Source organism: Hyla sarda, chromosome 7, assembly GCF_029499605.1.
Source record: "Hyla sarda isolate aHylSar1 chromosome 7, aHylSar1.hap1, whole genome shotgun sequence".
NCBI classification, from domain to species: domain Eukaryota; kingdom Metazoa; phylum Chordata; class Amphibia; order Anura; family Hylidae; genus Hyla; species Hyla sarda.
The window spans coordinates 113,546,053-113,570,267 of NC_079195.1; the positions used below are offsets into that span (position 1 = coordinate 113,546,053).

Below are 24,215 nucleotides of genomic sequence, written 5' to 3' on the forward strand. Positions count from 1 at the left end.
ACACTCACCCATCCAGCGCAGCGTTCCTTCTCTCCGGGCACCCTGCGAGTGACGTCACTGACGGAGGGATGTCAGACCGGCGCAACTGAAGACGTGGGAGCGGAGGCCGGCGCAACCGAAGACGTGGGAGCAGAGGCCGGGCACAGTGCAGGTGAAGGCTGGGAGGAGTAGAGGGGTGCTGGTGGGGGCGGAGGCCGGCAACAGTGCAGGTGAAGGCCGGGGGGGGGGGGTGCTGACGGACCCCCCCTGACAGACTCCTATATCCCCTAATGTTATGTCACTGTTCCGGTCGGGTCCTGTGATTAGCTGCTGGTCCTGGCCAATCACAGGACCCAGCGGGAAATGTGAAATGACAGCAGGGGATTTTGGAGTCTGCGGCGCCGGTATATGTTATAAGGAGCCCGGGCTGACATTACAGTGCAGCCGCCTGGGCTCCTCATACGGCCTCCGGCTACCCTCACTTAATAATGATGGGGACACTGATATCCCCCCCCCTTGTCTCCCGCCCGCGCCGCTCAGCTCCCGCTGCTACAAGACTACAACTCCCAGCGTGTCCTCACTGTAAGGGCATGCTGGGACTTGTAGTCTTGCCACAGTTAGCAGACAGATGGGAGTTGTGTGGCGCTGGCAGGTGAGAGGGGGATGTAAATCACTGCAGTGTCCCTGTAGAGAAGTGAGGGTAACGGGGAGAAAGTATGTCGGAGCCCGGGCGGCAGTAGCTTTTCCTGCTCCATGTTGGAGCTGGAGTAAATTTAGTCAATTTTTACGGCCGTTGCGACACTTTATTGCGCAGCTGCGACTGTCGCAGTTAATAAATACCTGACTAAACCAAATAAAGTTTTCCAACCCGCGTACCGTAGTCAAAAAAACAAAACTTGCTCTTCTTGCTCGCATAGATGATTGTCGCACGAAAAGTCCCGGTGTCGCAGTAGCAACTTTTTTGCGACAAATTTACACAGAAAAACTCAGGTAAAAGGGTTGATAAATGCCTCTCACTACGAGGAAGATTTATCAAAATCTGTCCAGAGGAAAAGTTGCCCAGTTGCCCATAGTAACCAATCAGATCACTTCTTTCATTTTTAACAAGGCCTTTTCAAAATGAAAGAAGCAATCTGATTGGTTGCTATAGGCAACTGGGCAACTTTTCCTCTGGACAGATTTTGATAAATCTCCCCATATGATTTTAAATTAAACTTAGAAAATACAGGTAACAGAGTAAAATGCCTATTTAACATTCATTCTTAATGTTTTTAATGGGTATTTATGGTACACCTAGCTACACATGCTATATGTTTGATTAACCCCTTCACGACCCAGCCCATTTTCACCTTCAGGACCTGGGCATTTTTTGAACATCTGACCATTGTTACTTCAAGCATTAATAACTCTGGAATGCTTTTAGTTATCATTCTGATTCCGAGACTGTTTTTTCGTGACATATTCTACTTTATGTTATTGGTAAAATTTCACTGATATTTGCATCCTTTCTTGGTAAAAAAATCTAAAAATGTCATGAAAACTTTGAAAATTTAGAATTTTTCTAACTTTGAAACTCTCTGCTTGTAAGGAAAATGGATATTCCAAATAAATTACATATTGATTCACATATACAATGGGGTAGATTTATCAAAACCTGTGCACAGGAAGAGTTGTGCAGTTGCCCATAGCAACCAATCAGCTCGCTTCTTTCATTTTTAGGAAGGCCTGTGAAAAAATGAAAGAAGCGATCTGATTGGTTGCTATGGGCAACTGGAGAACTTTCCCTCTGGACAGGTTTTGATAAATCTTCCCCAATATGTCTACTTTATGTCTGCACCAAAAAATTTACGTGTTTTTACTTTTGGAAGACACCAGAGGGCTTCACAGGAATAGCAGCAAAGTGAAGGAGAAAATTCAAATTTTTCATTTTTTACACTCGCATGTTCTTGTAGACTCAATTTTTGAATTTTTACAAGGGGTAAAAGGAGAGAAATCACCCTAAAATTTGTAACCCAATTTCTCTCGAGTAAGGAAATACCACATATGTGTATGTAAAGTGTTCGGCGGGCACAGTAGAGGGCTCAGAAGGGAAGGAGCGACAATGGGATTTTGGAGAGTGAGTTTTTCTGAAAGGGTTTTTGGGGGGCATGTCCCATTTAGGAAGCCCCTATGGTGCCAGAACAGTGGACCCCCCACATGTGACCCCATTTTGGAAACTACACCCCTCTTGGAATTTAACAAGGGGTGCAGTGAGCATTTACACCCCACTGGCGTTTGACAGATATTTGAAACAGTGGACTGTGCAAATGAAAAATTTTATGAATGCTCACTGCAACCCCTTATTAAATTCCATGAGGGGTGTAGTTTCCAAAATGGGGTCACATATGGATATTTATTGTTTTGCGTTTATGTCAGAACTGCTGTAAAAATCAGCCACCCCTGTGCAAATCACCTCAGATGTTGTGCGCCCACAGAGCACTTTGCACCCACATATGGGGTGTCTCCGTACTCGGGAGAAATTGCATTACAAATTTCGAGGGTCTTTTTTCTCTTTTACCTCTTGTGAAAATGAAAAGTATAGGGCAACACCAGCAGGTCAGTGTAAAAAAATTAATTTTGTATACACTAACATGCTGGTGTAGACCCCAATTTCACCTTTTCATAGGGGTAAAAGAAGAAAAAGCCCCCCAAAATTTGTTGGGCAATTTCTCCCGAGTACGGCGATACCCCATATGTGTCCCAAAACTGTTGCCCTGAAATACGACAGGGCTCCAAAGTGAGAGAGCGCCATGCGCATTTGAGGCCTAAATTAGGGATTTGCATAGGGTTGGACATAGGAGTATTGTACGTCAGTGATTCCCAAATAGGGTACCTCCAGCTGTTGCAAAACTCCCAGCATGCCTGGACAGTCAATGGCTGTCCGGCAATACTGGGAGTTGTTGTTTTGCAACAGCTGGAGGCTCCGTTTTGGAAGCAGTAGCGTACCAGACATTTTTCATTTTTATTGGGGAGGGGGGCTGTGTAGGGGTATGTGTATATGTAGTGTTTTTTACTTTTTATTTTAGGTTAGTGTAAGTGTAGTGTTGTGTTTTTAGGGTACAGTCACACGGGCAGAGGTTCACAGCAAGTTTGCTGCTGGGAGTTTGAGCTGCAGCGCAAATTTTGCGCCACCTCAAACTTGCAGTACTCACTGTAAACCTCAAGCCCATGTGAGTGTACCCTGTACATTCACATTGGGGGTAGGGTTGCCACCCTGCCGGTATTTTACCGGCACAGCCGGTATTTTCATCTACATTCCGGGCTGTGCCTGTAAGTTTGGATGAAAAATACCGGCCATGCAATGGCCGGTATTTTTCATTCACTGACAGGGGCGGACGGAGCAGCATCCCCAGAGCAGCACTGCTTTCATGACCGCCCGTACAATGCCCAGGTCTGACACCACCAGCCTGTGACAGGGAGAGCTCCGTGCGATGACAGGAAGAGACTGTACAGTGCTGGGGAGGGGGCGTGGCCTCCTGTCTCCTCTCTCCCCCTCCCCCCTCTGCCGTGCAGTCTTACAACCCTCCATAGGCAGAGCAGGGAGGGGAGAGGAGGAGAGGCCATGTATCCTGTCTCCCTCTGCTGCACAGGGCGGGTGAGTGTCTGTGTATATATGTGTCTGTATATATGTGTCTGTGTGTATATGTGTCTCTATGTGTCTGTGTATATATATGTGTGTGTGTGTGTAGGGGGGGGGGTAAACTGCCTAATCTGGGGGACAACTATGCTGCCTAATCTGGGGGACAACTATGCTGCCTAATCTGGGGGACAACTATGCTGCCTAATCTGGGGGACAACTATGCTGCCTAATCTGGGGGACAACTATGCTGCCTAATCTGGGGGACAACTATGCTGCCTAATCTGGGGGACAACTATGCTGCCTAATCTGGGGGACAGCTATGCTCCTAATCTGGGGGACAACTATGCTCCTAATCTGGGGGACAACTATGCTCCTAATCTGGGGGACAACTATGCTCCTAATCTGGGGGACAACTATGCTGCCTACTCTGGGGGACAACTTTGCTCCTAATCTGGGGGACAACTGTGCTCCTAATCTGGGGGACAACTGTGCTCCTAATCTGGGGGACAACTATGCTGCCTAATCTGGGGGACATCTATGCTGCCTAATCTGGGGGACAACTATGCTCCTAATCTGGGGGACAACTGTGCTCCTAATCTGGGGGACAACTGTGCTGCCTAATCTGGGGGACAACTCTGCTCCTAATCTGGGGGACAAGTATGCTCCTAATCTGGGGGACAACTATGCTGCCTGATCTGGGGGACAACTACCCGGCCCTCCACAATATTTTTAGTTTCTCATGTGGCCCCATGGGATAAATAATTGCCCACCCCATTCCTCCTAAACCCCGGACACTCCTTAACCTGGAGCCGCCCGGGGAAAGGATAAAGTGAAGACAAGAGACTGGTGAGACCTCTCTGCAAAATTGTGTATTTAATGCAGTGTTTCCCAACCAGGGTGCCTCCAGCTGTTTCAAAACTATTACTCCCAGCATGCCCAGACAGCCTTTGGCTGTCCGGGCATGCTGGGAGTTGTAGTTTTGCAATAGCTGGAGGCACCCTGGTTGGGAAACACTGATTTAATGTTTTAATGTGTGAAACTATCTGCTGCGCTCTTTATCTAATCCTGTCATGTGCGATACTGTGAGCTGAGCCTGTATATCCAAATCTGTCATGTGGGATATGAGCCTGTGTATCTAATCCTGTCATGTGCGATACTGTGAGCTGAGCCTGTATATCCACATCTGTCATGTGGGATACTATCTGCTGAGCCTGTATATCCACATCTGTCATGTGGGATACTATCTGCTGAGCCTGTGCATCTAAATCTGTCATGTGTGATACTGTCTGATTAGCCTGTTTATCTGACGTTGCGCAGGGGGACGTCACTCGTCATCACAGAGAGCCAGCGTTGCTGTCGCGCACCACCACTACCGCCGCTGCTGGCATAAATAGGGTTTTGGTAGGTATTCTCTAAATGTAATTTTTTTTGTGCGATATAGGAAAATCCCCCCCGCATATATATTGTATCCTTCCAATCCCCTATGCCATTTCTTAAACCCCCCTCCCATCCCCCATGCCATTTCTTAAACCCCTGATCCCTCAGCCCCTGTGCAATCTGGCCCCTCCCCTTTTGTAGCTCCACCCCCACATAGCCACACCCATGACCGGTATTTTTCTGAGGGAAAGGTGGCAACCCTAATTGGGGGGAGGGGGCAAACATCCAGCTGTTGCAAAATTACAACTCCGAGCATGCCTTTTGGCTGTCCGTGCATGCTGGGAGTTGTAGTTTTGCAACAGCTGGAGGCACACTGGTTGTGAAACACGGAGTTAGATAACAAACTGGTGTTTCGCAACCAGTGTGCCTTCATCTGTTGCAAAAACTACAAATCTCAGCATGCAGTGACAGCAGAAGGGCATGCTGGGACTTGTAGTTTTGCCACAGCTAGAGGCATACTGCTACAACTCCCAGAATGCCCTTTGGCTGTCCGTGCATGCTGGGAGTTGTAGTTTTGCAACATCTGGAGGTCCACAGTTTTGAGACCACTGTATAATGGTCTCCAATCTGTGCTCTTCCAGATGTTACAGAACTACAACTCCCAGCATGCCTGGACAGACTGAGCATGCTGAGATTGGTAGTTTTGCAATCTGGAAGAGCACAGATTGGAGACCATTGTACAGTGGTCTCCAAACTGTGGTTCTCCAGATGTTGCAAAACTACAACTCTCAGAATGAAACTCCCAGAGGCAGCGGTGAGATCGCTTTACGGCGATCTCACTGCTGCCAATGAAGATGCTGCCCTGCTGCTGGAAACTCACCGCCGGGGACGCACCACCGCCGGGACCGCCTGAAGGACGCCGCTTGCGCCGGGACGGCTCGGGACACCGCATGGCCGTGTAAGTGATGCCGGGGGACGGGTAAGGGACACTTAGCAGAGCGGTGTGTGTCCCGATTCCCGTGATTGGGACTCACACACCGCGCTGCTAAGTATTCTCATGGCGAAACGCTGCTATCAGCTAGTCAGATTTGACTAGCTGATAGCAGTGATCGCTGGGGGTGGGAGTTGAAACCCCCCGTGGTCGCATGGTAAGATGGCTGGCTATCAGTGATAGCCACCATCTTACCGGGCGCTGCGGGATGCTGCGAGTAGCGGCAAAAATGTTCATGACGTACCTGGTACGTCATGGGTCGGGAACACCTTCCCACTCATGACGTACAGGTATGTCATAGGTCGGGAAGGGGTTAAACTAAAAAAAAAATACAGGTTACTTCGCCTTAAACTATATTCTACATCCATTCAAAACACCTTTGATGCAGATTTATGTTAAGGCAGCCCACTGCACACATTTCGGCGGCACATGTAGGCGGCAGGTTACTGAGGTCAGCCCACTGCACAATGCTTTGCTTAGCTTGCTTTGGTATTGTTTTAGTGAAGGCTTTCTGGGATCAGTAGTTCAACAATAAGTTCCTTTGTAAACTGCTCTCTGCTCAGTTTTTCTTTCCAGGACGGTGGCCGTAATGCCGGACCTAGGGTTTTAAACCTGCCACTATGCTGTCTTCTGATTCACCTGGGAGCTGTATAGAACATAATGAAAGTAAGGATTAGCTAACCTGCAGTCATGTGATCTTGTTGTTAGCTAGAAGGTATGCTGGGCTACCCTGATGTAATCTCAGTGCCAAAATGTCATGTGTTCCTCATCCCTTTGCCAGGCTTACGCAAGCTGAGTCTGGCAAAGTTTAAAGCGTACCCGTCAGATCCAACAATTATTATTTTTTTTTATATATCACTCAGTACCTAATCCTTCATGTACATCTAATTTTTATGTGTCTTGCACCTTTATTTATTTTTTATTACACTTTTAATTTAGCTCCCTAGTCTGAATTCCTCTCAAAAGGGAGGAGGCGTGGCCTCACTGTGCAGGTCTCCGCCCCCTCCCTCAGTATGTTGTCTGCTCACATCTCCCCTAGCATTAGCAAAACTAAAACTCCCAGCTTGTCCTCACTGACAGTAGCAGGACACAAGCTGACAGTGGGAGGATTTTTCCTCCAGCTGTGAGCCCTGCACTCACAGCTGTCAATCAAGGAAGTGGGTCCATGACATAGGTAATGACGCATGGACACAGCAGGATTAGTATATGTCCAAGCAGGCGGGAGGGGGGGCAGTTGTTTGACTGGCTTTTTCAGTATGAAATACTGAAAATTTTCTAATGAAAGCAAATGCAAAACCTATTGGTTTTGCATGCTTTACAACATATCAAAAGTTTTTGTATCTGACAGTGCCCATTCAGAGGGGTATATCAGGAAAATAATTTTTTTTATATATCAACTGGCTCCAGTAAGTTAAACAGAATTTTAAATTACTTCTATTAAAAAATCTTAATCCTTTCAATACTTATAAGCTTCTGAAGTTAAGGTTGTTCTTTTCTGTCTAAGTGCTCTCTGATGACACATGTTTCGGGAACCGCCCAGTTTAGCAGAGGTTTGCTATGGAAATTTGCTTCTAAACTTGGCAGTTCCCGAGACATGTGTCATCAGAGAGCACTTAGACAGAAAAGAACAACCTTAACTTCAGAAGCTCATAAGTACTGAAAGGATTAAGATTTTTTAATAAAAGTAATTTACAAATCTGTATGCGAAGAAAAAGAAGGACACGCACTCACCAACCCAGGGACATCAAACGGCAGCTTTATTTGAAGACACTGAAGACATCGGCATATGATGTATAGACAGCGTTCCTTTGCAGCAGCAAGTCAGGCCGTATGAAGCGTCAGCAATAACGTTCATCGCCCCAGCACCACGCCCCTCACCTGTGCTCGACTCGCCCACACACCTGCTGCTGCAAAGGAACGCTGTCTATACATCATATGCCGATGTCTTCAGTGTCTTCAAATAAAGCTGCCGTTTGATGTCCCTGGGATGGTGAGTGCGTGTCCTTCTTTTTTCTTCGCATACAGTTTTGCCATTGTGACTTCGTTACACGCACCCCTTATATCGGGACTCAGTCAGGGTGCAGATATCCTAGCAGACCGTGGTCTTTTGCCTGTCCCAGTGGTGCCCCCGCTATCTTTGCGCTCTTTTTGTATACGTAATTTACAAATCTGTTTAACTTTATGGAGCCAGTTGATATATAAAAAAAAAGTTTTTTCCTGGATAACCCCTTTAAGTGTTCTGTGAGACAAGTTTACCCCAAAGTTCTGAGCGATTTCACCAGGCTTTGCTCACTCATCTCTAGACAGAACAATTATAGACAAACACAGTCTAATATGTTTAGTAAAAGGGCACATTATATGATGGATCCTCATAGAGGCTATAATCAGTCATCAGGGAACAGTTAATCATTCCTTCCCCATTTGGCTTCTCAGGCACAATTTTCATCTAAGATAGACTGTTTTTTGGGAGACGCAACCCTGGTTGGCAACATGAGCGAAGAGAAGAGTTTGAGGGACATTTATCAATGTTTGCTTATGTATTCCTTTTTTTAGTAATTTATTCTTTACTTTTTTTTTGCTTTTGTGTGACTTATTTATCAACTGGTTTCAGCTTTTTCTGCTCCATGTTTGAGCTGGAGTAAATTTAGTAAATTTTTACCCTTGTTGCCACTTTTTTTTGCGCAGTTGCGACTGTCGCAGTTAATAAATACCTGACTACCCATAGTCCATTTTTAAATTATTACTACGTAGTAAAGTTTTGGAAAACTTGCTTTTCTCGCTTTCCAGTCAAAATGTAGCACGAAAAATCGCGTAGTCGCAGGTGCGACATATTTGCGACATTTTTAGTAAAAAAATAATTTACTAAATCGCTTGATAAATGCCTGTCTTTATGTTTTAGGGAAAAAACTTTAGTGAACAAACTATCTGGATAACCATAAAAGGAGGACAACCAAATGACAATAGTGTCTGATGACTGCAGCCATTTGTTTCCATTTTTGATCGTAAAACATCTTTCAGCCCTAGCTTGCTACATAGTGTACAACTTTTAATACCAGCAAGTCTGTGGCACCAGGCTAAAGAGGTTTCTTGTTAACAAACTTGTCAAAAAGGTTTCAACAGAAAGCCTCTTCACAAAATAAGATATCTCAAAATTCAGCATAACCGTGATTGATGTTCTGTAGTAGTGCTGTTACAAATGAAATATTTGCTCTGAGCATGTTTTTTGAAGGAAACTGTGGGACACTTTGATGCAAACAGTTGAAGAAAATCTATCAAATTTCCTCTAAATAATACAGCAGACATATAACTATGAGTTAGCTGTATTCTTTTCTCACTCTAGCTAAATAGCATGCATTTTTGGAACCTGGACCCTCTAATGTCCCTGTGGGAATTACCATGGATTCTTTGAGTAATTACTTGGCCAAACATGTTGATGTACATCCCATGTAATCGATTTTGGAGACCTTTAATTCTATGGTCTCCAATAACTTCAGGAGAAACAATGAATCCCCGATGTTGTCTTAAAGGGGTACTCCTCTGGAATTTTTTTTTTTTTTTTAAATCAACTGGTGCCAGAAAGTTAAACATATTTGTAAATTACTTCTATTAAAAAATCTTAATCCTTCCAGTACTTAATAGTATTATTATTTGGTAAGTGACACCTCTTTGCACTATTTGCACTCCTGGTCATCCACACTATAACCCTATGTATTGGGTTTATGCCCTCATTTACTAACAGGATCCCGACACTTTTTGTCGGGTTTTGCGCCAGAATTTGCCCCAGAATTTGCGCCAGAATCTGGCGCACAACCCGACAAAATCAAAATCACTCTGAGTGAAAAAAAACCTAACAAAACGGGCATTGTTCCCGACAAAAAGAGAAAAAACACTCCGAGTGTGAAGAAAACTCACAGGAAAACCTGTGAGTTTTGCTTCACAGAAAACAGACAGCTCAGAGCTGTCGGTAAATTCCTCAAAACTGAGTGAATCCTTTTACCCCCAGCATGGAAAAGGGTCTGTTCCATGTTGGGGGTAGTAGTAGAGGGGCTGAGGGATTGATCGCACCGGGTCTCACTTCAGAGACCCCATCCGATCAGATGTTATTAAGCAGGGGAGCGGGCGGCATGTTCCGATCCCCTGCAATGTACAGTAAACTTTCATTTTTATATTCCCCACTGAGGACCCAATCAGGGCTCCTGGCAGGGTTTTAATGTAGAAGTGCTGTGGTGGGCAAAGATGTATAGAATCGCTGGGGGGGTATATATTTGTCCCCTCCAGCATTTCTATATATCTTTCTCCCTGCTGCGCTAGATCAAACTTAGTGCCCGCTGTGCTTGAATAAATGTACTGCCCCCCCAGCGCTATTATATATCTATACTGACCCCCGCTGCGCATATTTATATTTATGGTCGGACTCTTAAGAAGTGGGCTACCCAAGTGAGATATGGATGGAAAACCTAAAATTAAGGGAGGTGGGTGGGGAAATGATTTCCCCATGCATTCTTCCAAAGCCCCTGCTGACTGATTACATGCTCCAGACTCCTCCCACAAATTAAATTAACCCTTCAGGTTAACCATCACTTATGGTCGGACTCACCTTGATATCGTACATGACCCTACTTAATATAACCTAGGCCTGGAGTGTGCCCGGTTGGCCGTATAGAGTAGCCTGAGGTAAGAAGTGGGCAAAACACCAACTTGTAGGAAAGTATAATTTTTATTGAATTAACAACACATGTAATAACATCAATTAGCTATCAGCTAACACATTGAATGCCCCAGCAATTTCAACCTGAGGGTTTGGGATATACTGTTGATAGCATGTGAGTTCCACCATCCTAATCTTTTGATAATATGGGAAGGTACACCATGTTTTGAGGCTGAGGAAACCGCCCCTATTCGGAAGGAATGACCGGAAATAGAAGCAGGGTCAATACCAGAGCTACGTGCCAAAATCCTTACATGTCTAACAAAATCTTGTGTAGTAAGTGCTGATTTAGGAAAGGGGAGTAATGGTGACTCGGGGGCTTGTCCCCTGAGGGCCGTTAGTAGTTGATGCAACACCCTGACCGGGCACCAAGGATTATTGGTAGGGTAATACTCCACCCTAGTTTGTGTAACCTGTTGCATCTTCGTGTGTTCAAGCAGCAAATAGAATCTGGAACCAGTAGGAACCGAGCCATAACTTGTTTTAGTGAATTCTCCAGGTCGGAGGAACCCATAGAATCCTAAATAAATAGCAGCCTTGATAACCAAGCTCCCTCTAACCCCAAAATGATTATTGTCAAGAGTAAAACTGATATGTTGGAACGTAGCAACAGACAAAGGTACCCTGGCTGGAGGTTTTGTTTTCCCAGACTTCTAGATACCTTTGAGAGCGGCCTTGACTGCATGCAAGCTGATTATGGAAGGAGAACTTGGATGACTGAGGGAATGAAAATGCTGAATCCTTGCCAAGTACAACCGGATGGAACTGTGTGATAACCTTAATGAAGTGTGGCAAAAATACACAAAAGCTAGGATGTATTGAATGCAGAAAGAGGAAGTTGAGGGATGCAATTGTTGGAACCTGGTAAAGGCCTTCCAAGCTGTGTTATAAGACATGGCCGTGGTTGAGGCTAAGGACTGATTGATTAAGTTAACAGCTCCAGCGTGTAATGTGCTTAATCCAGCATCAAGGTGTAGAACAGAGGTACTGTGGTGGGCGTCCTGTCTGCCTCTGGCATGACCTATTGAAAAGCTTGGAAATTAAAGCGGGACAGGGCATCAGCCGCCAGATTTCTCTTGCCCTCAATATGCACACATTGAATATGAAACTTATGCACTAAAGCCGTGTGAATTAGCCTCCTTAAAAAAGACATGATGGACAATGATTTTGATCTGCCTTTGCAGATAATGTCCCTGGTAGCAGTATTATCCGTGAAGAACACTACCGTCTGACCCTGCCAAAGATGCCCCCAGATCAGAGCTGCAGCTACAATGGGTACAATTTCAAAAAGGGCTGAGGTGATAGAAAATTCAGGCCATTGACGGATCTCTGGGGGCCAAGCCTCTGCAAACCAATGAGACCTGAAAATGGCTGCGTAACCTGCTGTAGCAGCAGCATATGAAAACACCACCGGGGAAAATTGGTCTGCCTTAGGAATAAACATGGCCACCCCGTTCCAGTTAGCCAGATACTGGTCCCACATGATCAAGTCGGCCCGGGCTGCTTGGTCAAGCAGCACCGGGGAGTCAGGATCAGGGGCGGATGGTAACAACGCCAGAAGTCTAGAAACGAATGCTCTCCCCTGAGGGATGATCCTCGTAGCAAAGTTAAGCATTCCCAGTAGACTCTGTAACTGCTGTCTGTTGGTCACCATGGTAAAAGAAAAATTGTGCAATACTGTACGGATCCAGACAAGTTTGTCCTGAGGCAACCTTGCTTCCAACCTAACAGTGTCAAGGACAACTCCTAAATACAGAGAAGCGATGTTCACACCGGACTGGTGTGAACAAGAGATAGGGATATTTCTCAGCGCTGTCCCCAGACCAAGGTAGGTTTAAAACTCTTTTATTAGACACATGTGACGCGTTTCAAGGACGTTCCATCCTTTTCTTCAGACATGCTAAACATAAGTAAAAGCAAGGTATTTATACTCTCATTTGGTCAAAACCGGGAACATTAAATTTACATAAAATGACGTCACTACCTCGGAAAAAAATATATAACAAAACGTATAATAAAAAATATAATGATGACAAAAATAATTAATATTGATGATAAAACAATAAATACCACTCCGAACTTATTATTAAGTTGTTTTTTCTATAATTTCATTCAAACCTCTCGGCCATAACGTGTTAAGTGAATAAATCCAGAATGATTCCCTGTTAATCAGCTTCTGAAAGCGGTCAGTTTGTTCCAAGGGTATACTTTCCAAAAGACAAAGTTTCAGGCACCTATGGTGACTATTGTGTAGAGCCATAGTGTGTCTTTACACACTGTGGAGGGCAAAATTATTTTTAATATTATGCCCATGTTTATTTATGCGGGCACGTACAGTTTGTACCGTACGGCCCACATACTGTAGCCCACATTCACATGTGAGAAGATAAATGACAAAAGAATCAGAGCAATCCAATTTTTCTTTCAGAGTGACAGTTTCGCCCGTGGAAAAGGACGTTATGGAAACGCATGGTGGGGATGGAACATCGCTTCTCTGCATTTCCCACGCTGACGCCTGGGCGGGATAAGCCGCAGTCCACATTGGATCCACATCCAGTCCTCCGTAAGGAGATCACGCTTGTGAGTGTTGTGCACTCCATCCGGTGAGTCCTTTCCTACATTTAGGGCTCATTGTGGAAGTTTGCTGATCCCACACATTGGAGCACTCTGTTCTTTCCTTTCCTTTTAACTCCTAAATACGTGATGGATGTCATGGGGCCCTCCACCTTCCTATCTGCTATAAGGACATTGAGACTCCTGAAAACATGCAAAAGAGTACCCAAATCCCTAGGTTCGCAAAAAGGGGCTTCTAACAGCAGGAAGTCATCCAATAATGCAGCATGTTTTCACAAGACCAGTGATTGATCAAGATCCATTCAAGAGCTATGACAAAAGAGTCAAATAACCACGGGCTACTTTTAGAATCAAATGTCAGACGGGTGGCAAAATAATATTGACCTAACCATTTAATACCATGCCATGGCCAGAGATCAGGTCGTATAGGTAACAATTTAAAGGCATCAGAGATGTCTGCCCCTAACTGCAATATGCACTGGATTGCTATGTCAATCGAAGTGTAGTTTAACGTGACCTCCTCTGAAGGTATGAGAGAATTAATACTCGGCGTGCTGCAGGAATGAGGAGCTGACAAATCATAAATTAAACAGAATTTATTGGAGAATTTCCCACATGCCACGCCGATTGGGCTAACCCTCCATGGATTAAAGGGCGCCCTTTCGAAAGGTCCTATCACAAAACCCTTACGGACATCATTCTCAAGGAGCTCAGTCATCACTTCAGGACAACTCTCTGCTGACCGAAGATTCCTACATTCGTATGTCTCGTGAGGAACACAAATCATGCCTGTATTGAACCTGTGCCTGAAACCATCGCACAAAAAATTCACGAAGTCCATTGAAGGATGGTCGTACAGGAATGACCTGAGCACATCATAATTAACCCTGCCTAGTCATGCGTCTGCACCAGACCTCTTGGGACACTGACTTTTGGGATGTGCCCTATGGCAAATACAGCAGATATGCAGTAGCCTACATTGACTGAACCGACAAGCTGACAAGTTAAAATTATTACAAATCTAGGCATTACCCAAATAATGCACTGGCTTACCTAACTTGTCAACTGTAGGACCTGATTGCGACTTGACTGTTGCTCCTTCAGATGTTGATGCTCCCTCAGCTGAAGCAGAACACCAATTGGTAGCGTAGGTTGAAGACTGGCAAACCCCGCAGAGTGGTGCCCTGAGGCCTGCAAAATGTCTGCAGAAAAGTTTGGTATCCAATACCGCCCAATTGGTGCCCTGCTGAAACTGAGAGAGAGTCGCGGTTGCTTTCGCCGAGAATGGCAGGTGATAATCGTAAAACGAGTACCCACCGTACTTATAGCCGAGGTCAACCAGCTTATGAAGGTACAAGTCGAGCTCACCTCTCCTGCCTGGAAGAGCAGAGCACAGAATGTCCCTGAACAGCCCGAAGGCTAGAACAAATTCCGGTATAGTCAATCTCCTGCTCAGCCTGGGGTCCCTAGCCTTAACTGTGACCGAGACTTCTCCACACGCAAAAGTTATATTATCCAAGATATCCTGAGAGGCTATCAGGAGAGATGCCAAATTGACATCCTTGCCATCCAAGATGTCTTTCCTGATAGCCTCAGGGATAAAATGGGCAGGGCTCAAGCTGACATGAGGAAAAGACATACCTGGGATAAAATTAACTGGAGCCACTGGAACCGGAACCTCAGGAGCCGAGGATACTGCCTGAGACTCAGGAATTGGAGTTGGGGCTGAGACAGCCACAACTGGCATACCAGAGATGCTGGCGACCTCAATAATAGATGCCTGCCCTATGGCAACTGATGGACCAGCGACCACTGTGGGGGCTACTGCTTGTGAGCGAGCCTCGAGACCTGCCATTCTGTCTTGCATGGAAGCTGTCAACGTACTTAACATGGAATAGATTTGTACCAGAGATACATTATCCCTATCTGATTGCTCGCCGACCCTCGGGGTACCATGAGAGCAAAGTATTCTATATAGTTCGGCTTACCCTACCCCCCACACACATGCCCCTTAACGACAGCTTCCGCCCCCCCCCCCTCTCAATACCATCGCCAGGAACGAACCACCTTTTGCACAACCTAACTGATTTCGGGACGGTCGAAACCACTGTGCGCATTCGCCGCTTCTGGTTTCGCTAGCAACAAGCGAAACCGAAAGTAAAACCCCCGGCCGCTACCCGAGCGGTAAGGGAGTGCAGCCGGAGCTCCCGCTGTCTCCCCACTGAGTCCGCGACTAGTGCAGGATGTCCCGGCACCCAGACGGCCACCCGACCCAGCGGGAGAGGGTAAAAGAAAAGAACACCGTAGCACAATTAAACTGAGCTCCTTACCTAACCGCCGACAACCTGACATGGACCACGAGACCAGCACGCCAGCTACCCGGAAATGGTATGACACGCAGAAACGATTTCCCCGCGCATCCTTCCAAAGCCCCTGCCAACTGATTATATGCTCCAGACTCCTCCCACAAATTAAGTTAACCCTTCAGGTTAACCATCACATATACTGACCCCACCCAGCTGCGCATATTAATATTCATATTTTCTCCCTCCCCTGGCTGCCAATGAATGAAAACTCTATTAGCGGCGGAGCGGAAGGCTGCTGCCCACTCACGCTGCTAAGAGTTTGCCATTCATAGCGGGCAGCAGCTGCATATCATGCTGTGGGGGTCAGACATATGGATATATGTCTGACCCTCACATCATACATGTACAAATGCCGGCTCACCGCTATGAATGACAAGTAAGCTATTAGGAGCAGCAGCGCGAGCCTCCCTGCACTGCTTTACTTGTCATTCATAGCGGTGAGCCGGCATTTGTATATGTATGATGTGAGGGTCTGTCTGATCCCCACAGCATGATATGCAGCTGCTGCCCGCTATGAATGGCAAACTCTTAGCAGCGTGAGTGGGCAGCAGCCTTCCGCTCCGCCGCTAATAGAGTTTTCATTCATTGGCAGCCAGGGGAGGGAGAAAATATGAATATTAATATGTGCAGCTGGGGGGGGGGGGTCAGTAAATATATAAATATGTGCAGCGGGGGTCAGTATATGCGCAGCGGGGGTCAGTATAGATATATAGTAGCGCTGGGAAGGGCAGTACATTTATTCAAGCGCAACGGGCACTAAGTTTGACATAGCGCAGCAGTGTGAAAGATGTATAGAAACGCTGGAGGGGCCAGATATATACCCCCCCAAGCGATTCTATACATCTTTGCCCACCACAGCGCTTCTATATTAAAACCCTGCCAGGAGCCCTGATTGGCTCCCCGGTGGGGAATTTAAAAATGAAAGTTTACTGTACATTGCGGGGGATCGGAACATGCCGCCCGCTCCCCTGCTTAATAACATCTGATCGGATCGGGTCTCAGAAGTGAGACCTGGTGCGATCAATCCCTCAGCCCCTCTACTACTACCCCCAACATGGAACAGACTCTGTTCCATGATGGGGGTAGTAGTACAAGCACTAATGTAGTCAGAATTTGCAAAGACTTTTTCTGTCGCACAGAATACATTTTGTAATGGGGCGACAGATTAGTAAATAGCATCAGAAAAAAAAAGCAGTAAAGGACTTGCAAAAACACAAACCGATACTCCACTCTTAGTAAATGAGGGCATTAGTGTGGGTGACCAGGGTTACCGTTTTACTTTAACTCCATAAGAACCAAGCTCATTTTCACCTTAAAGGGGTACTCCGGTGAAAAACTTTTTTTTTTTTAAATCAACTGGTGCCAGAAAGTTAAACAGATTTGTAAATTACTTCTATTAAAACATCTTAATCCTTCCAATACTTATTAGCTGCTGAATACTACAGCGGAAATTCTTTTATTTTTGAAATACAGAGCTGTCTGCTGACATCATGAGCACGGTTCTCTCTGCTGACATCTCGGTCCATTTTAGGAACTATCCACCGTCACTTTAAGCATTAATAACTCTGAAAGGCTTTTACTTTTCAGTCTGATTTCGATATTGTTTTCTCGTGACATATTCTACTTTTTGTTAGTGGTAAATTTTTGGTGATACTTGCATCATTTCTTAGTGAAAAATCCCAAAATTTTATGAAAAATTTGAAAATGTTGCATTTTTTTTACTTTGAAACTCTCTGCTTATAAGGACATACTAAATAAATTATATATTGATTCACATATACAATATGTCTACTTTATGTTTGCATCATAAAGTTGACATGTTTTCACTTTTGGAAGACATCAGAGGGCTTCAACGTTCAACAGAAATTTTCCAATTTTTCACAAAATGTTTAAAATCGCCATTGCTCAGGGACCAGTTCAGTTTTGAAGTGGATTTGAAGGGCCTTCGTATTAGAAATACACAATAAATGACTCCATTATAAAAACTGCACCCCTCAAAGTATTGAAAATGACATTCCGTAAGTTTGTTAACCCTTTAGGTGTTTCACAGGAATAGCAGCAAAGCGAAGGAGAAAATTCAAAATCTTCATTTTTTACACTCGCATGTTCTTGTAGACCCAATTTTTGAATTTTTACAAGGGGTAAAAGGAGAGAAATCCCCCCAAAATGTGTAACCCAATTTCTGTTGAGAGGAAATACCTCATATCTGGATGTAAAGTGTTCTGCAGGGGCAGTAGAGAAGAAGCAACAATGGGATGTCGGAGAGTGAATTTTGCTGAAATGGTTTTTGGGGGGCATGTCAAATTTAGGAAGCCCCTATGGTGCCAGAACAGCAAAAAAAAAACAAAAAAAAACACTCACATGGCATACTATTTTGGAAACTGCACCCCTCAAGGGACGCAACAAGAGGTACAGTAAGCCTTAATACCCCACAGGTATTTGACGACTTTTCGTCAAAGTCGGTTGTGTAAATTAATTTTTTTTCACGAAAATGCTGTTTTCCCCCCCAAAATTTTACATTTTTACAAGGGGTAATAGGAGAAAATGCCCCCCAAAATTTGTAACCCCATGTGTGGACATCAAGTGCACTGCGGACGCACTACAACGCTGCGAAGAGTCCCATTTGGCTTTTGGAAAGCAAATTTTGCTGAAATGGTTTTGGGGGGGGGGGGGGGGGGCATGTCGCATTTAGGAAGCCCTATGGTGTCAGAAAAGCAAAAAAAAGAAACCGCATGGCACACTATTTTGGAGACTATACCCCTCAAGGAACGTAACAAGCAGTACAGTGAGCCTTAACACCCCACAAGTGTTTGATACATGTTCATTACAGTGGGATGTGAAAAGGAAAAATTAGATTTTTTACACAAAAATGCTGGGGTTACCCCAATTTTTTTATTTTCACAAGTGGTAATAGGAGAAAATGTCACCGAAAATTTGTAAACACATTTCTTCGGAGTAAGGACATACCTCATATTTGGACGTAAACTGCTATGCAGGTGCACACCAGGTCTCAGAAGAGCGGGAGCGGCATTCAGCTTTTTGAGAATTTTGTCAGGAGCCTTTAGCGTTTACAGAGCTACCATGGAGACAGAACAGCGGGACCCCCCTCAAGTGCCATCATTTTGGAAACTACACCCCTCAAGGAATGTAACAAGGGGTACAGTGAGTATTTACACTTCACTGGTGTTTTGAACAGTGGGCTGTAAAATGACAAAATAGTTTTTTTGGGGGGTGTTAACCCAAATTTTTCATTTGCACAAGGAGAAATAGGAGAAAATTCCCCCCAAATGTTGTAGCCCCATTGCTTCTGAGTATGGAAATACCCCATATGTGGATGTGTCATGCTGTGCGGGCACACTACAGGGCTCAAGAGTCATAGAGCTATGTTTGTATTTGAGGCCTATGGCATATCAGCAGCTGATTGTTACATACATTGAGCAGAAAATAAAAGAAAGGAACACCTTCATGTGACCCTATTACAGACAGTAAACCCCCTGGGGAAGGTGTATAGGGGCAGCTGGAAATTTGGAACGGACGGGTGTTCCCTAAATTTATTTTCCAGGAATGGATGAAGTGTACTATTTTACTACTGATATGCCAATTATGTTCCCAGAATGATGACCCAGAGTATAGCCAAAACTAAAAATATATGCCCACCCCAAACCCTATGCTCTGAATCATCATTCTGGGAATGTGATGTGTGTGGCAGTCCCTAACTTGTTGCCTCAAAAGGTGGAGCTAGAGCGCTGCGCATTTGGCGCAACATAAAAAAGACCCCGATGCTAATGACTCAGTGACCCATGACCCTTTTTTTTTTTTTTTTTTTAAATACCCACAGAAATCTTATCAGGTTTTTGGACAATTCAGTGGTTTATGGGGGTTAAAATTTGGAATGTACTCTGCACTTGGTACATTGGGGTCAAATTATGGGAAATTACAATGCAAAGGGAAAATTTAGTACTCCATGGAAGTGTAATACTACCTGAAGCAGTTTTTAATGCAGAGGCCCAGATGATCGGGGCAAGTGTCACATTGAGTGGTGGAATCCCCCTCCTGCAACACACTCTGCATTTTTTCTGGTATCGTCCATTCTTTCCAGTGTGGGGGATCTTGGCACCTATATTTCCAGTTCCTTGGGAACTGCAGCCTGCTCTTTCCCGGTCGCCAAAGATCAGGGCCCTTAGGACTTCTTTTTGGAACTGGAGGAATGTCCCTGTGTTGCCAGCATACTGGGACAGTACAAAAGAGTTGTACATGGCAACCTGCACCAAGTAGACCCCCAACTTTTTTGTGCCATACCCGTGTTTTCCGCATGGCCATGTATGGCTTTAGGACTTGATCAGAGAGATCAACTCCCCCATTATACCAACGTAGCGAAGAAAGGCAGATAGGCGGCACTCACCAGACAGGTGCGTTTATTGCAGTCTCTTGGACAGGGGGCAGGAAACAGGTGGGGGAGTTACCTGCCCCCGCCTGTTACCTGCACCCTGTCCAAGAGACTGCAATAAACGCACCTGTCTGGTGAGTGCCGCCTATCTGTCTTTCTTCACTACGTTGGATCCAAATGCTGTTGCCTCCGCTGCAGGCTTCTGTGAGTCTGTCTGTGTGCTTTCTTGTGCTACGCTTCACACTTAATTTCATATATGCTGGCTTCTTTCTCCCTTGCTTTGTTATTGCATCCCCCCCATATACTGATTGTAGTCCAGAATACAATCGGGCTTGAGGACCGTTGTTGTGGTACCTCGCACAGGAACAGGTGAGCTGCCGTTACCATGAATTGTGGTCAGCATAAGGACATCCCTCTCATCCTTATACCTGACCAGCAACAGGTTTTCATGGGTAAGGGCACAGGACTCACCCTTGGGCACAGTTGTCTGCAGAAAATTTAGAGGAAGGCCTCTCTGGGTTCTTCCACACGGTCCCACAAGCGGGCGTGGATCTGGCGGCAAGGAATGTGAACAGAGGGGTTCTGGTAACCTACACGTGGTAACCCTTGTCCAGCAGTGGGTGCACAAGGTCCCACACAAGTTTCATGCTAATTACCAGAGTGGGGGAACATTCTGGGGTTTCAATATGGGAATTCAGTCCCTCATCAAATGCTCTAAACTTGCAAGTGTACCCTGATGTACTCTCGCAAAGTTTGTAGAGTTTCACGCCATACTGCGCCGCTTCGAGGGAATATACTGGCGGAAGATGAGTCTCCCCTTAAAACTAATAAGAGACTCATCTACAGAGAGCTTCCTTAGGGGTATGTAGGCCTCCCAAAATTTGGCCCCAAAGGATCTATGGCCGGCCTCACTTTGTAAAGCCGGTCATAGGCGGGATCACATAGCCGGTCATAGGGGGACATGCCGCATTATCAGCTTAATGCAGGCATTTCCGTATGGCCTCGAACCGCCTCCGAGCCATGGCCATACTGTAGAGTGGGGTCTGGTAGAGGATGTCCCCGCTCCAGTACTGCCTGAGACTGGGTTTTTGTAGTGTGTGTGTATGTGTTCGGTGCAAACTTTATATAACGGTGTGTGATAAAATATCACACATCGCTCTAAAAAAACAACAACAACAAAAAAAAAAACGCTGCGGCCACACAAAAAAAAAGATGGCCAAATGCAGCACCCTGAAACCCTAATAGAGCCTGTGTCACACTGCGAAATGTGTGGCGGACCCTTAAGGACCTATAAGGGGGTCGGGGGAGTCTCAGGACCCCCCCAGGCCTTGTCACAGGTTGCCTGCTGAATGATTTCAGCAGGCATCCTGGTCTGGTGCCCGCCCAGCGAGCAATCTTTGGTCCTGGTCTTGGCCCTTGGTCTTTAAGGGGTTAAATGATGGAAAAGAGTGGCTTAAGCACAGGTTACATTTATCACAATTTGCACCTGCATACACGTGTAAATTGGAGCAGAAATCTAAGCCATTTTTGGAGTTGGCTTAGATTTCTATATCTGGCATATGAGCAGTCTCATAGCTGCTCGATTTACTGAGAGACCTGTACCTCTTAGTAAATCCAGTGCAGAAAACACAGGCAGGCAGAGTTTTTACATAAGGCCTGTGTATGAATATGCCACACTTCGTAAATCTTCCCCAATGTTTTTTCCTTTGATAATAATTTAATAATATTTACTAACAGACAAGGGGCTATGTGATGGGGACTCATTTTCCCACAAGTTACCCTTATTTATACATAGGGCTCTTTGAGTCCCTTTACATTGCACAGTCCCAGTGTTCTTCTAGTCATATTTTATATTTATTGATGACCTGTTTTTGTCTAGTCTGGGAATAAAGTTGAAGCTCAATCATTTTCTCAGCATTTAACCCCTTAACGACCACTGACGCAAATGTACGTCCTGGTTTGGCGGGACTTCCCGTACCAGGACGTACATTTATGTCCTGTGAATGACCGCGAGCATCGGAAGGGTGCTCGCGTCATACACGGCAGGTTCCGGCTGCTAGCAGCAGCCGGGGACCCGCCGGTAATGGCCGACATCCGCGATCGCGCGGATGTCCGCCATTAACCCCTCCGATGCCGTGATCAATACAGATCACGGCATCTGCGGCATTGCGGCACTTTGATTGGATGATCGGATCGCCCGCAGCGCTGCCGCGGGGATCCGATCATCCAGCATGACAGCCGGAGGTCCCCTTACCTAGCTCCGGCTGTCTCCCGGGGTCTTCTGCTCTGGTCTGCGATCGAGCAGACCAGAGCAGAAGATGACCAATAATACTGAGCAGTGCTGTGTCCTATGCATAGCACTGCACAGTATTAGCAATCAAACGATTGCTATAGATAGTCCCCTATGGGGACATAAAAAGTGTAAAAAAAAGTTTAAAAATTTAAAAATAAAAAGTAAAAAAAAGTGAAAAATCCCCTCCCCCAATAAAAATTGGCAGTTTTTCCAATTTTACCCCCAAAAAGCGTAATAAAAAAAAAAAAAAAAACATATTTGGTATCGTCGCGTGTGTAAATGTCCGAGCTATCAAAATACAATGTTAATGATCCCGTACGGTGAATGGCGTAAACGTAAAAAATTTAAAAAGTCCACAAATCCCACTTTTGTGTCACATTTTATTTTTAAAAAAATTAATAAAAAATGAACTAAAAGTTTTATATATGCAAATGTGGTATCTAAAAAAAAGTACAGATGACGGCGCAAGAAATGAGCTCTCATACTGCCCTATATACAGAAAAATGAAAAAGTTATAGGTGGTCAAAATAGGGCGATTTTAGATTACTGATTTTGTACAAAAAGTTTTACATTTTTTTTAAGCGGTACAAAAATATAAAAGTATCTAGCCATGGGTATCATTTTAATTGTATTGACCCATAGAATAAAGAACACCTATCAGTTTAACCATAAAGTGTACAGTGTGAAAACAAAACCCTCCAAAATGTGCAAAATTTTGGTTTTCATTTAAATTTCCTCCCTAAAAAGTTTTTTTTTAATTCGCCGCACATTTTATGGTAAAATGAGAGGTTTCATTACAAAGTAAAATTGGTCACGCAAAAAACAAGCCCTTATATGGGTCTGTACATGGAAATATAAAGGAGTTATGGGTTTTAGAAGGCGAGGAGGAAAAAACAAAAACGCAAAAATAAAATTGGCCTGGTCCTTGAGGTGAAAATGGGCTTGGTCATTAAGGGGTTAAATCCAAACAATTAGGGATTGGGTTTTACCCCCACAGTTTCCAATTCAAGTATTATCTTTTTCAATCATAAAATAATGAGGAATGATGTGGGAGAAATTTTTACCCACTTTAATTTTAAATCTGTTGATTCAAACAGTTAATATAGATTTTTTTGAAGCTGCCATTACCCTAAGTGGTCACATGGTTATTGGGACTGGGGTACTCCAACTCTGCTTCATAGCGAAGTGTCTCTTCTGTTGCCAGGGGTAGATTAGGAGGCAGTACCACTTTGCTGTTACGTGACGTACATGTAGGTTTGCTCCATTGTGGGACATCAAGATGGTCAGTGAATTCAGAACCTCTCTTTCACATTTTGTTATGTTGGTGTTTTGTAAAAAAAAAAAAAAAAAAAAATTATCTCCCCCCCCTCCATCATTCTGCACTCATTAATCCATAGTGGGAATATGAGAATGTAAAAACAAAATTTTTAAAATGTGTTCACTTTTTTTTATTTTTATGGAAAACTAACCTATGGTAAATTCAGTTGATTGAAAATGATTTGGAAAGGCACAGCCCTATTTATCTAAGACAGTGTTTCTCAAGCGCAGTCCTCCAGGTCATGTTTTCAGGATTTCCTTAGTCTTTCACAGGTGCTATAATTATGGTCAGTGAATCAGGCATCATCACAGTTATATCACCTGTGAAAGACTAAGGAAATCCTGAAAACATGACCTGTTGGGGGGACTTAAGGACCGTGCTTGAGAAACACTGATCTAAGGTCTTATAGCTGATTAGGGCTGAAACAACTAAATGATTAATCGTCAACTAATCGCTTATGAAAATAGTTGCCGATTAATTGGTTGGTCAATTAGCTGGTCAGCCAATTTAACACACATTTAGCGATGATCCCTATGTATACATGCAGATTCAGAAACAAGATTCTTTGGCCTGATAAACAAAATTTTTTTAATTCAGCCTCAA

At 44.6% G+C, this 24,215-nt stretch overlaps 1 long non-coding RNA gene across 1 annotated transcript; it reads left to right on the plus strand.

The window, feature by feature from the left end:
* Nucleotides 1-1,137: 1,137 nt before the first annotated feature.
* Nucleotides 1,138-9,537, plus strand: LOC130281711 (uncharacterized). Its single transcript, XR_008846087.1, has 4 exons — nt 1,138-1,207; nt 4,916-4,999; nt 6,530-6,632; nt 8,866-9,537. It is a non-coding gene; the product is annotated as an uncharacterized LOC130281711 (long non-coding RNA).
* The last annotated feature ends 14,678 nt before the right edge of the window (nt 9,538-24,215 follow it).